The 15,128-nt window shown below is 49.5% G+C and overlaps 1 long non-coding RNA gene across 1 annotated transcript; it reads right to left on the reverse strand.

Moving 5' to 3' along the window:
- Positions 1-5,764: 5,764 nt before the first annotated feature.
- Positions 5,765-15,005, reverse strand: LOC144281209 (uncharacterized). Its single transcript, XR_013349715.1, has 2 exons — positions 13,029-15,005; positions 5,765-8,984 (listed from the first exon to the last, which is right to left on the reverse strand). It is a non-coding gene; the product is annotated as an uncharacterized LOC144281209 (long non-coding RNA).
- Positions 15,006-15,128: the final 123 nt, after the last annotated feature.

Consider the following 15,128-nt stretch of genomic DNA (forward strand, 5'->3'; position numbering starts at 1 on the left):
CCCAAAGTCTGAGGAAGTGACCAATTTGTTTTCAAGTTGATGATCATTACAGTTTGCTTCCAGATTCCTCCATTACAAAAATGCTGTCAGGAGCATCATTATACGTGCTTCTCTTCTCTCCGTATGTGTACAAGGATATCTCCAGTTACTTGCCCCAGAGAACTACTAGATCACTGATTATGAGCATCTTCTGATATATAAATATTGCCAGCTCGTTTCCTGAAATGATGGAGCAATTTAACACTTCCGTCAGCAGTGTGGGAGAGGTGCCGTGGTTCCACGTCCTCACGAAAGGTCAGCAGGTATCGGGCTTGATTATCAGCCAATCTAATAGGCATGAAAATGTTTCTCATTATTGTTTTACTTCTCATTTATCTGTCATTTGTCTCTAATCTTTATCTTGATAGCTGTTGACTCTACCTCCCCTATTCATGTGGTATATTAGTGAGAGTGCTCTTGAACACAAATAACTACACAGTCAACTAAAAGCAGCTTAAATATAAGAAACCTGAAGATACAGTGCTTCTTGATTTGGTCAACTTAGTGGCATTAGGACCAGGGGCTTCATTTCTCTGCTTTCCCATCTTCAGCTTCGATCTTTGCCTGCCTCGTGGCGGCAAGGTGGCTGCCCCACAAATTCACACAACTGCATCCAAAGGCAGGCAGGCTGTTCCTCCTCCTCTGTCTCTTTCTATCAGTGAGGAATACCTTTTTCAGAAGCCCCCTAACCAGATGTCCCTGACTTCCCTTCATTCCACATTGATTAGGATTTCTTTCTGTACCCATGACTAAAGTGATAACAAGAAGGAAATAGAATTTCCATGGTCAGTTTAGACTAATCAACATTCACCCTTGGGGATAGAATGATTCCCCTTCCTCTAAGCACACGAGAGGGTAAACTCCTCCCTCCCCCATTGTGGAGATTTTCTAACAATAAAGAAGAATGGGAAGCAATGGGCACTGGGTAACAAGGCGAGTGCCCATCACAGCAGACAAATGAAGTCCTTTAAGGCTGAAATCTAGAAAAAACACTGAATTCTAGAAAACATTCTGATCCTCCAGATGGGCCACAGGGAGATTCTGGGCACCTGGGCTGGCTAGGACTCCCACACTAAGGAAGCAGCTGGAGGGCCACCGCTCAGCCCCAGACCCCCTCACACCCACACAGACGTGGAGTAGCGGGGCCTGAGACAGGAGAATCACCACTCTGCACTAGGAATCATGATAGTTTCCTTTGGCCCCTCATTTCTTCCCTCATTTCTATTTTTTGAGAATCCCTGTAAACTAAAAATAAATGGAAAATTAACTTTATTTTTTATTTTTTTTCTTAAGATTTTATTTATTTATTCATGAGAGACAGAGAGAGAGAGAGAGAGAGAGAGAGAGAAAGGCAGAGACACAGGCAGAGGAAGGAGGCTCCATGCAAGGATCCCGACATAGGACTCAATCCCAGGTCTCCAGGATCAGGTCCTGGGCCAAAGGCAGGCACTAAACCTCTGAGCCACTCAGGGATCCCTGGAAAATTAACTTAAAAAAAAAAAAAAGGCCTGCCTTCAATACAGCATTCAGGAGGAAAGGAAAGGAAAGCTGATGCCACAAGAGGGGTGCAGAGTAGGAGTGAGGTGGTCTGGGGAGGGGAGGAGGAGGGCGTGTCTGAAGGCTGCTGGCAGCACAGGTCAGCTAGGAGAGGTGAGCGGGGCCTCTGAGGTGAGTGGACAGAGCAGGGAACGTATAACCCAGGCCTCTAGCAGCAGACCTTAGCTTTTCCTTCTCTTTCCTGAAGCTCTGGACCGTGGACACTTTGCAGAACAGAGTGACAAGACCCAGAGCCCTCTCAGCCACTCGTGATTGGGAAAAGCAACGTGGGGTGGTCTAGGCTGCCAGCTAGAAGTGACCGGAAGTGAGAGTTGTGGCTCCCACCTGAGTTCAGCCCAGTTCCCCTCATCGGGTCAGCATCTGCAGGCATCTCTGGGGACCTGCTAGCCCCTCTAACATGACTGCCTGCTGGCCAGGCCACCCTAGGTGCAAGAGACAGACGCTGAGCCTCCAACAGCGAGAAGCCCCCAAAAGGTGGGAAGCTGGGGAGCAAGGCAGAGGGGGAGGAGAAACATTTTCAGGGAAAAGAAAATGGGGTTAATATGGAGTTCGGTGTCTTTGAAAGTAGCCCAGGGCTATAGCACACGCTCTTGGTGATTTTATGTGCACGATCTTGAGCCACACCACTGCTGCACGAAGCTAGCGCTGGTAGCATCCAAGTGGCCCCAGAGTAATAGAAACGTACATTTTTAAAAATCACAGAAGTCACTCTGGTGATGAAGCTGCTCTTACCAGAGCACACGGACCCCAGCGGTTGCTTTGCCTTCCAACTTGTGACATTTTTACTACTCTTATTTTTTAAACATGGAGCTCCATGGGTTCCTCCAGACTCAGATTTTCCACCCTCCTTAGTGCACCTACTGTTATATTCAAAGAATTTTTAACTTTTTCCCAAAACTTTCTCTTCCCTTCGTATTTCCAGCCACCGCTGGAAACATAAGGGGATCCAGTTTCCTACCCCGAGCTCCACTCTTATGCCTCCAAGGATATCCCTTCTTCACACACGGTGCGTGTCTTTCCTTAGGATCGTAAGTTGATAGAAATGTTTACTACTTTTGCGATCCATCCAATTCTTTCCAAACTGGGACTATTCCCATCTTGTTTATGGTCTTTGGGGATGAGATTTTCTGATCCAGAACCTCAGACTGGTATTGCGGCCATTTTCTGGAGCCCTTAAAAATATCAAATTTAGTATAGAAATAAAAGCACCACTGGTGTTTCTGTCCCGTGAGACCAAAACCAAAGATCCTTTAAAAGTGGCACTAGAGACCAAAAGTTTTCCTGGGTGCTGATTCATTCCTCATCAGCCATATCAGTGATTAAATATTTACGTGCCAAGGAGTCTGTGATTAAATATTAATTTCCAGCCAGTCTGCTATGAAATATTTAAGGGCTGGTGAGTCAGAAATGTGCAGCTTTCAGCTCAGAACAAGAAGAGACCTGTCAAAGGCTGGACACTAGATGATGAAGCAGGTGCATGAAGACAAGTTGATGAGGAAGTGTATCAGGTACACCTGGACCCGGACGCCCCAGCTCCACAGAACTGAGATTGTGTGCACCCACACTGGGCTGCTCTGTGTGTGAGTGATGATTCGCCAACACAAACTTATTATGTGCGTTTTAGGGATGGTAACACTGAGACGTAGAGAAGTGGAAAAAACCACCCTGGGTTTCACGATCAGCGAGGAGGGCTGTTGACTAAGTTTTTCACTTTTGAGCAGGAATTCATTTTTTTTCTGCCCCAGAAAGACCCAACAAGGAATTCTTGTGCAGTTTTTGTATCATTAAGAAATCACTGGCTCGGGATCACTGGGTGGTGCAGCGGTTTAGCACCTGCCTTTGGTCCAGGAAGTGATCCTGGAGTCCTGGGATCGAATCCCACATCAGGCTCCCTGCATGGAGCCTGCTTCTCTCTCTGCCTCTCTCTCTCTGTGTCTCTCATGAATAAATAAATAAAATCTTAAAAAAAAAAAAAAGATATCATTGGCTCTAATATTTCAAATGGAGGGAGTTTCATACCAGCAATTGGTTACAAAGAAGGTAGAAGGACTGGAAGATCAAATAAGAACTGGTATTGGTAGAACTAAGGAAAACGGGGGGTAACAGAGATCAAATGCTACCAGCACCTACCTGAGCCAGTGCTTGGAAGCCTGTTCCTGGGCTGAGTTCCTGGAGATGGTAGGTGGGTGGTTCTGGATCTACTCGAGAGGCATCTTCTCAGCCAGAGTCACGGCTGCTGAAAAAGATGCTGACTCTTGCCAGCCAGGCCTGGGACCTCCCTCAGGTGACCTCCCTGGACAACTGCAGCTCGGTTCCATCACTCAGGCCTTCGTGTTCTGCCTTGTGTCCTGCCTGCACCTGGTGGGCTTGTCTTTCGATAGAGATTGTCTTGTCTTTGTTTCTCATCATTTCTCACACTTTCTTTTTATCTTCCTAGTGAATCAAAGTCATAAAGAGAATAATTCATTTCACATGTTTTACAGTTTATAACATGTTTTTACACCCATAATCTCCATTGATCCCAAAAAGAGCCCTGTAGACAGAAAGCAGGGGCCGTTATTCCCACGACTGAATGTTCCAGGCACAGCAAGGCTAAGTGACTTGCTCAAGGGTACACAGCAGAGTACCTGCCGTATAGCAGATGCCTGAAAACTCCTGTTGAATAAATTACCAGTGGAAAGACTGAATGGGCCATTGTCATCATTCATAAAAACCAGGGATGGAAGTATTAGTCGAAGCTCAACAGGAGAAAGATTTTGCGAGCAGAGAAACAGATGGGGCTGTTGAGATGGAACCAGTGGGGAGAGGGGTGATATTAGTTTCCCCAAGTGGCTCCCAGAATCTACAGACAATGGTACGTCAGCCTATTTTAAGATTAGGCAGGAGGAACATTCTAATTACGGAAACCCTTGAAAGTGGGCTATTGCTTCTGGAATCCCTGCCTCTTGCCCATCACCCCTGCACACCCCTGACCTCTTTGGGTTTGGGAAATTGGTGTTCGCCAACTGCTCAGTGGATCGCACCAGATTTCTGACTGTCCATCCATATCCTATTGCCTTTGTCATCCCCTATCACCCGCATGTCCCACCCTCACCAACCTGTCCTCTCTTTACCCTGAGTCTCCTGGGCATCTGCCCTTCCCAGCTCCCGCCCCCTCCCACACCCACCACCCCTACTGTTACAAAAACAGACAGAGCCTACTGGCCCTATTTCTCCGATCCCTAATCCAGGGTGACATTCCAGGCAAACCACCACATCGTTCCCTTTCTCTTGCTGTTTAGGGCCTGCTTTATGCTGACTCCATTGCACTTGTTCTGAGACAAGGGGGAAGATGTGCAGTCTATTACCCTTATAAACCAGCTCCTTTCTTCCTCTCTCTGCAATTTAAAAGGGCCTTTCTATTTGACTGAACAAGAAAAGGAACTCTAAGAGGGGAATTAACATTGTCCCCATTATATTGTCCAATTAACACTTGTCCCGTCAAAGACTGAGTAGGAAGCCGGGAGCCTTGGTCAATGAGAACTTTTAATCCCTCAGGTAAATGCAAAGTCGCATTGAACACGATCAAAGGGCAGATCTCAATATATTCTCTCCCCAAGCCCCTTCCCTCCCCCCTCATGCATAGGACTGTATGAGGCTGCTAAATTCTGGTTTGAATGAGTCTCAACCTTCCTTTGTGGCCACGTTGGGTGAAAGTGTGGGGGATGGTTGATCAGACATTTAAAAACTCACACCAAGGCTCTTAATTACATTCAAGACAAAGACACCAACACAGACGTGGTGAAGTAATGACAACCCAACCATCTTCTTTTTTAAAAACCTATTTCCTCTCGGTAGGTACGAGGCCCAGCACTGTTATGAACAAAGTAAATTATGCAAATAATTAATCCTTTAGGATGATGGAATTTGGGGGTCACTTTCTTCGTTTGATAGAATGTCCGCGTTCGCTGAGATTTGACCCATGAGAAACCACCGGGCAGATCGAGTGCGGGCTGCAGCAGCAGAAAGGCAGGGAAGGGCAGGGACTCTGCAACACTTGGTGGCCACTTCCCCATCTCCCCCCATCCCAACACGCCCCTTTTCACACAACAGCTGCTCAAAACTTATTTATATATGAAGATGTCTGGAAAAGTTATTTGCTTAAGGATTAATTTAAGACCCAGAACACTTCTGAAAGATTCAAACTGGTTTACTAATGTGAAAAATTAATCTAGGAGGAAAGCGAAAGGAGGAATGGTGGGTCAAAGCCCAGGGTGAGCGCGGTCACAGAAGTTCACACCGGTCACTCCTGTCCAGTTGTTGCTGATGATCCCCGGTGCCGACGAGCTCTGTCTGGCTGCAAAATCTGTATCGTCCAGAGCGTATCTACTTAAATACACTTCAAAATAAGAATGCAGTATGAACAAATGGAATAGCCTGGAGCAAGCACGTAATAGGAAGCCTCTCTCAAGGAGCAGGTCACGCTCCTCACCTTCTGGATGCTCGGTCTGGCAAATGCCTTTATGAAATTATACAGAATGGTATCAAGTGAAGAGGACATTCCCCTGAGATCTGCCCCAGTCCAGGTCTCCAGAGCAGACTGGATGACAGAGAGGTACCACGCAGCCCCTCTGGAGTCTGGGGCGGTCGGTGACAGTCGGAGGGAGCGTGGCTTGGGGCTCAGATGATTGGGAAACCTCAATAAACCCATAACAAAATGTCAGCGGTCTCATCACACTGGCAAGGCTGGGGCTGGGCTGTCCATGAAGCTTTGACTCAGAGCCACAATGACCAAAAGAGCCAGTCGATGTGTGATGCCGCCACTCCTCATCCACCAAGGTTATCAAGACGTGAGTGAGCTTTACTATCAAGCCAGAGCGTGGGGAGAACAGAGGGAAAAAAGGGCCCTCGGGGACTCCTAATCTATGTGCACGCTTACCACCCTCCTGGCACTGACATCAACACATAGGCATCCTTGCTATTCCACCCTTTTTAGGATTTTTTTTAATACACGTGGCTCCTTTAGTCTGAAATGCTTTCTCCCCACTGGGGTCACTCCCCACCTCCTTCAGGCTTCTGTTCAAATATCACCTTATCAGAGAAGGCTTTGCCCATCCCATATAAACCAGGACAAACAAATTCCCATCACTTTCCGCTTGCACCCCAACCCAGCCCTACTTTTTTCCATAGTCTTAGTCTATCAGGGAACATTATATATATATATATATATATATATATATATATATATATATATATATATACACTTATTATTTCTCTGTGTGGGGCTCCTCCTGTGTTGCCATGGTCTGGAATGCTCTGTCTCATTGTCGGTGGGCATGCAGGACTTACTGGATGAGTAAGGTAGAGGAAAGACTAGTAACCTACATGGTAGGGTGAGATGGAGGAGCCCCAAAGCACTTTGCCTGGAAGGGAAGATCAGCTTGAGTTAGCATGGCAGGAGGGCTTCCTGGAGGGGGGTAAGTGGCAGCTGAGCATTGAGGGTCAGGAAGCACTCTGATCGTAAAAATGATAATTAGGGTGACCATATAATTTATCACCCAAAATAGGACACTTTGGGAGTGAAAAGAGAGCTATTAATAATTACACCAGGGCAACAGGCATAAAATAGGACTGTCCCAGGCAAATCAGAATTTATGGTCACCCCGGTGATGATTAACTAGTAAAAGAAACACCCTACTTGAAAGTGGACGTGGTTGGGTTGTATTCCAAGGAACACCCCGTAGAGGTCTCTAAGGCCATTGGCCTATGGACAGGAAGGGTCTGTCCCGAAGGAAGTGGAGATCCCCATGGCATCCCCCCAAGGAAGAGGTGGGCCTCACACACTCTGATGCAGAATCCATGTCTTGTGTGCAAAGCAGAGGGCACTGCTTTCCACTTAGTTCAAAATTTTCCAGGTCTCATCTTCTCAGGGCCTTATTTTGAGTCCAGAAGAACTCCTGGGGAGGCACCGAGACAGTACCCAGGGGGCAGGGAGCTGGAGTGGGAGGCAACCTTCTAGTAGTAGGGAGTGAGCTGGCTCTGATGTACCTCACTACCCCAATACGAGATTTCTTATTTATTTCCCTCTTGTTGTCCCAGAGACAGTCAAGCATTTGACTGTGACAGCCTGGCCTCCACGATCTCATGTCGTGGGAAAACAGTCATTTGTCCTCAATAGAACAGAGGGATAAAGGGGAGATAGATGATTTGTAGACCAAGAAGTGTCCTCAAAAGAAATGAATAAAATAGCTCTTAAGACAGTGATTTTCAAACTGTATTTTAGCCTATGAAAAATTAAATCAAATGTTCTGATTCTAATTGGACAAAACTTAATAAAACAAAGGATTTCTGGTTTGATCAGGAGTTTTACCTTCTCTTCCTCTCTCTCATCCCCTCCGCCACTGAGGAGCTCTCACGAAGTCCCTAAATGATGCTCTGTGGAGCCGGGTGTGAAGACCCCAACCCTACAGAACCACCTGGCCCGCATGGAGCCAAGGCTATCATTGCAGAGGGTCTGTTGGGGCCAAAAGTGGCTTGGATTTTTCTTTAATTTTGTTTTATTTTATTTCATGTCCCTTGATTTAACTTTGTGTCATTTCATCTTCGTGACCCTTCCATGATGTCCTGAAAAGTCTGAAAGTGATGCAGACATTAAACATCGCCAGGAAGATTTATGGGCCGATCCCAAACCCACAGAGCCAGGGTCCCATATACATGCAGTGCCCTGTCCCCTAGTCACCCAATGGCCTACACACAGACAGCCTTTTGTGTCTTGACCCTCAGTCATTCCTGGCCAGGCACCACCTCCTAGATCTCTCTGAAGTCAGGGCCACAGAGATCTTCAGTGTTGCCTCCATCCTGAGAGATGACTACAGCTCCTCATGACCAGCATGCACCAGAACCCACAACCAGGAACCAGGGGAAGACCAGAAAGGCACATAGGGTACAAATCCAAGGTGACATCCTTCTCAGTAGAGGTAGTACATCCTAGATGTGCCCCAGCTGCTCACCTGCCTTGTCCCAGTCTTGGGAATGGGCTCTAATCTTCCAAACCTTCCAGAGAGAAGCATCTAGAATTCATATTTTTACTAATATGGAACCCCTTTCATTGAATCGTATGGGTGAGTTACCATGCTAAGGACCCCACTCCAAGGGTGAGCAGGGGAAACAATGAGGGAGGAATAGAACACCCACCCTACTGCGTAAGAAAGTCACGTCTGCAGACCCATGGAGCTCATAAGGGACCGCCATGTGCACACAGCAAGCCAGGCAACGTGGTCGCTGCTGTGCTTGCTCACGTGTTCTTCCTTCCTCTGGGGTCTTCAAGTGCCACGTGGAAGAGGCCGGGTGGAAGGAGACACTCAATTTCTTGATCCATCTGTTTTGAAAGAGTTACGATTTTCCCAAAGCTGAAAAGAAAGATATCAGTGTGAAAAAAAATGGTTTGAGAGAAGCCAGCACGGAATTTGGGCAATCGGGTCACCAGCCATGCCTTTAGAGGTCCACGCTTTTCTAAAATGAGCCCTATCTCCCCAGCAAAGTCAGCAGCAGGAGCAGAAAGGCAACCAGATGTATGAACCTCGACAGTGCTTGGGGGCCTACACGCCTTCTCTCCTTGCACTTACCCCAAGCCCCCGGTGAGACAGTGCCACGCTTAGCTGGACTGCCCAGTCTGACTCCCAGCCCACCCCTCCTTCCTAGCTGTGCATCAAGTTACTTAACCTCTCCGTGACTCAGTTTCCCCATGTGCCAAATGGAAATGTTAATCGCTCCGAATCCATAGTGGTGCTGGGAGGGTGATGTGAATACACACACATACATGCAGCTCCTGCATACAGAGTATGGTGGAATGAGTGGGGGCCACAACCTCCTAAGGGGTGACTGTTATATCCATCATCCCCCCTCTTACGTCTGAGGCCATGGGGCTGTGCGTCACCCAGCCGGGGAGCGGTGGAGCCAGGCTGAGAGGGAGGTCTGGCTGGTATCGCACCTCCAGCCCCCGTGAAGCCAATGCACCATCTCCTGGAAGTTGTCTCTTCAGATCCTCACGGGCCCATGAGGAAGGCACAGCAGGAATAATAATTCCCATTTTATAGGCAGGAAGACAGACCCACAGGGTCTCCCACAGGCCAGCAGGGGCCCTTGGTCCCCTGAGCCCTCTCCTCCAGCCCAGACCAGGCCTGTCCGGTGGCTCCCTCGCAGTGGCCCTGCCCCACCCCTGCTAAGACACCTGCTGCGAGTGCCAGCCCTCCCCCTTCCTGGCACATTCACCGTGATGGTCAGCTCCATTTCGCCGGGCCAGGTGAGGACTCCCGGCCTCACTGTTAGTGAGAAGCCTCACCGGACTGGGGCTCTGGTGCCCTGGCCCCATGAACCAGGACCTCCCCACCCGAGGCCACTCTCTTTGTGCCAACATGCCCTTTTCAGCTCAGGCGGTGGTCCTCACAGGCAGGGGTGCTGAGGACCCCCACTTCCTCAGGAGACCTCAAGAACATCTAGAGTTGCAGAAAACACCCTGAGAACCACAGATCTAATCCTGGCTTCTGCATAGATGAGAAGCTGGAAGCCCTGGGAGGCCAAAGGCCTGACCTAGGTGACACCGCATGTTGGGAGAAGGATGAGTCTCTAACCAGTTCCTTTGTCTCCGGGCCCCAGCTCATCCCAGTGAGTGAAGCTGGCTCTCTCCCCTCGTTCCCAGGCTCCTCTGATCCAGAACTTCTTTCCCATCACTCCATCTCCCCATACCCCATAAACCAGAGGGCACGTTTCAAGAGAAAGTCATCTTCTGGAATTTGGGTGTTCAATCCAATCAACTAGGTATCAGCTACATGGCTTTGAGCAAGTTACCTAACTTGGCTGAGCCTCAAATTCCTCTCCTCTGTAGGAAGGGGGTAGTGCCGCCTATATCCTACTTTGCCTTGGGAATTAGATGCAGAAAGTGTAAGTGACAATATGGAATAATGATTTGTCATCCTGGATCCACCGAGTGTCAGGTACTGCTCTCGATTCTGGGGGCCCACCCAGGAGCTGACATCGGGACACCTTGATTCTGATGTTGAAGATGTCAGTTCTGGAGATAGAATTTTTAACGATTTTAAGATAAAGTAAGGTGAGAGGGGCTACTGGTTGGAGAGACAGGGAGGATCTCTGAGGAAGTGACAGCTCAGCAGGGACCTGAATGAAGGAGATGCGTGAAGACAGAGAGAGAGGAGTCCCCACACCACAACCCCACTAACACCAGTGGCCCCTACACACCAATTGCAGCTCATGCACAGTTCAGAGCAGAGGCTCACATGGGACCTGTGGGCATGACAAGGACAGAATGCCTTTCTGGGGGCTTTGCCTTTCATGTTTCTGCATGCAGGTGCCCAGAGTCTCCTCACGGGGGTCCTCATGGCGCAGAAAGCCAGGACACAGTCTGCCCAGTCCAGTGTTCTGGAGACCAGTAGGGCATTGCTGCACACCCCAAACTGGGCAGAAGCAGGTTGGGCCAATAGACAGACACACCGAGCTTGATGGTCCAAGATGCGGAGACCTGCCAGGACCCTGGCTCCTTGAAGGGGTGTGCGTCCAGTGAGTGGCTTGCCCACATCTACCCTTACAGTCTACACCCCGAGGAGCGCACTGTGCTGTGCACAAAGCCCCAGCGGCCTAGCCTTGCGTTCACGCCTCACTGCAGTGCTTCATCTTCCCTGCTTGCTCCTGCCCGGCACTGTGATCTGCTGAGACAGCCTGCATGTGACCGCAGAGCACTGGTTCTGGAGCGTGTGTGTGCAAGCAGGCTCGTGCACATGTGTGTGCATGCACTCCCGAGCGCATGTGTGCAAACACGCCCCACACTCTTCATCTTTCCTCTTCTCTCACTGCTTTCTCTACCTTTTAAACACTGTCATTTCTGGCACATAGGATGCCAAACGTATGTCAAGGACCATCTCTGTGATTAGCAAGAAAGGGAAAAAGAACACAGATGGCAGAGGAGCAAAACAGAGCATCCATAACTGAGGGCTACCCTTTGGCGACTGTTCCTTCCAGCCTCCTTATTATTGTCCCAGTGACCCCCTGCTGCTTCTAGGTACACTGGGCACTAGTGTGCCTTTTAATGGGGGGGGGGGAAGATGTGGGGTAATGGATATTCTAGGAGATTCTTGGGGGAGAGACAGGGTTGGCCCTGCAGAGTGTGGAGACTGGGTACTGCCCTTCTTGGTTCAAATAGAGTGTGCGCACCCTCTCCCCCACCGGGGCACATCCAATGGGCACGTCTCTGCCATCTTCTTTTGGCCAGAAAGCGTTCTCTTTCTTTCCATTATGTTTTATAGTCTCAGGCTAATAATAATAATCCAGCCCAACTGGTATTCATTCAGAAGGCAATGGTATCGGCTGATTGATAGTAATTAATTCAATGTCATTTAGTGGGTGTTTTTAAATAAACCTTTCTGGATCTTGCAGGGGAAAGGAATGTCTTCAACATCTATCCTCACCTCCAAAAACTTGGCATTCTGTGATACTGTGGAAATTCGAGGGTGGATTCTGGTCTGGCAGAGAGATCCTGGAGTACTTCCTGGGGGAGGTGGTTTTTAGGAAGGGCATTGAAGGAGGGGAAAAACAGAACAGAGGGAAAATATATTCCAGGGAGAAGAAGGCTCAGGAAGAAATGCCGAAAGTCTGGAACACATGAAAGATTTTCAGAGAGCGGTGCCTAGACCGACTGGCTAGAAAACAAGAAGTGTGATAAGCTGCTGGGGTTAACATATGTGAAATCTTCTTTCATAAAGTGCATTAATCTTGCAAATGTTAGTTGCTATTTTAAGGCTGGAAAGGCCAGCAGGGGCCTCGTGAGAAGCTTCGAATGCCCCACCCACAAGTGTATTCCTGGTCAATTAGAGGCCTTATGGGGGGCTTCAGCAGGAGGCTGGTAGGGTCACACTTCTGGAGGCCAGATGGTGGGTGGGCTGGGGAGAAAGGCGACCAGCAAGAGCCAATGAAGTCCTGACCCAAGGCAGGGAAGAGGAGTCAGAGAGGCAAGGAAGTAGATGCGGGCCTTGCCCGAGCACAGCATCAAGCAGCGAGGGTGTGGTGCCCTCATGAGAACATGGTGTGAGCCCTAACCCTTCCTCCCTCTCCCCTCCATGGCTCCTCATGGGACTTTGGGCAGAGGTCTGAGCCTCAGATTCTCATTAGATGCCCAGCTCTGTGTGTACGGTGGTCTCATCGGTCAGCCTCCTACCTTTGTAGGCTTCCAAGCCTCTGTGACTCACCTTTTAGTAACACCAAAAGCAGTCTCGTTGGCAACTGGTGAAAAGAGTGAATCAAAAGATAGAAGAATCTATTAGTCACTTATCCTCCGAACTTAACTCCGGTTAGATCAAGCAGCAGAGAGGAAGTGAGAAAAGACAGGCCAGAGACAAATACTGTCTGTGCAGTTTTTCAACTGGGTTGCAAGGTGGGTGACATACTGTGTGAGGGACGAGTGACTTGAACACGTTTTCCTCTCTGACTGGCTGATGCCAGGCCTCGGTGTGATGCAGGGAGCTGGCGAGACATTTCCAGATACCGTCATCCAGACCCAGAGCAACCAGCTCAGGTCCCACGGGCTCCTTGTGACCAGCGAGGAAATCAGTGTCTCCTTTGCAGGACTCCCAGCAGGGCCTCTGAGCTTGCCAGAGGAGAATTCTCCTTGGTCGGCTGAGTTTACAGAGAGAAGGGGCAGCCCCTCCATCTGGAAAAAATGTTCATGGTGCCTGCTGGAAATCAAAGAACAACCAAGTCGCAGGCCTGGATGGTCAAGGGTTGACCCTGAGTGCAAACATCCAGAAGCTGGTTAGATGGGGAACCCAGCTCCACAACCCACTAGCAGTGTGACCCCAAGCAAGTCACAAAATTGTGGAGACTCAGATGCTTCATCTGCAAAATGGGCATGATAGGGCCTATGCTGTGGGGCTTTTGGGGGGAGCAAAGGAGATAGTGGATACTAAGGTGCTTTGAGATTCAAAAATATTGTTCTTACCTTGATGACAGTGTGCTCCCCGGGACATAGCCTTTTGGCAAGGACACCTCCCAACTCTTTCCTCCTCCCCACCTTCCCCCCAGCTAAGCTGCCCTCAGGCCCTCACAAGTCACGGGAGAGCTGGATTGCAGTTCCATTGAACCATCCGCCCTGCCACCCTGCTGCCTCTGAGCCATCCAGGCGTTCCCCGGACATGTGACCTTGACTAAGTCACTTCACCTCCGTAAGCATCACCCTCCTCACCACCATGTGAGCCTGTGGCTAGGACTTTCAAAGTCCTCAGCACCCATCACCTGCTAAAATAGAGCCCCTGCCCCAACTTTCCCTGTGACCATTGTGAACCCAGGCAGGCTGTGTGACCACTCTGAGCCTCAGGTTCATCTTCCACAAACAAATATTAAAAGTACTTAATGCCGGGAGCCATACGAGAAATGAATAACCTGATAAATAAAGTGCCCAGCACCATTCCTGGTTCATGGCAGGTGTTTAACAAGGAGTGACCCCCTTTCTCATTCCTGTCCCCTACTCTGCCCCCAGGCAGGTTTAAATCCTTAAACTGTTGGCCCAAATCTTTGGTAAATCATAAATCCACCTGACAAACATCTTCCATCTCCTTTAACCATGATTTAATCCTGCCTTGATTGGTGAAAACACTAGGTCTAGTATCTGTTCTCCTGCTCCTGTAAAAAAGCCAGAATTGGGGCACCGATTCAGTGGGTTCAGCAGCTGACCCTTGCATTCAGCTCAGGTCTTGATCTTAGGGTCATGAGAACGAGACACACATCGGGCTCTGCAGTGGGCATGAAGCCTGCTTAAGGTTCTCTCTCCCTGTGCCCCTCCGCCCCTCCCTCCCCTACTCATGTGTGCCCTCTCTCCCTCTTAAAAAAAAAGCAAGAATCACCCAGTGACTTGAGGATTTACAGGATACATGGACATTTATGGGATAATGGAAATCCTGTTTATAACCTACTTACAGTACCAGGAATGCCATTGAACAGACACTGAGTCCCCACTGTGTGCCAAGCATGGTGCCGAACACCTGAGAGGTCGCAGAGGACAGAGTGGTCGCTGTGCTCATGGAGAAGACCAACGAGACAACGATGACACTGTAATGCCAGAGAAGGGAAGGCCAGGGGGCCTGGGCCTCAGCTCACCCTGGGGGCCCCCCCGAGAAGACACTGGAAGGGCGGAGGCAGAGGCAGAGGTGAGGCCTCTAGAGGAGGAACAGTTTCCAGCAGACAGGCAGGCAGCTGAATTCAGAACGTGGGTTTCACCCCAGTTAGGATCGGCCACTAGCAGGGAAGACAGGGACCCCCTGAGGACCAACCCAGATGGCTAGCCAAGTGTGTGTGCATGTGAGCAGTTCCCCGGGGCCAGCCTCCACAGCTTCCCCAAACCCTCCAAAGGACCTATGCCTGGTACTCTTTCTCTGCCCGCCCCCCCCCCCCCCCCCCCGCAAGGTCAAGAACAACTGCGGGGGCGGGGGGGGGGGCTATTTGCACACATGTCCCTGGGGGCAACCGCCCTGCACTGTCTTCGGGTGGGGGGA

The sequence above is a fragment of the Canis aureus genome, chromosome 12 (genome assembly GCF_053574225.1).
Source record: "Canis aureus isolate CA01 chromosome 12, VMU_Caureus_v.1.0, whole genome shotgun sequence".
Lineage (NCBI taxonomy): Eukaryota > Metazoa > Chordata > Mammalia > Carnivora > Canidae > Canis > Canis aureus.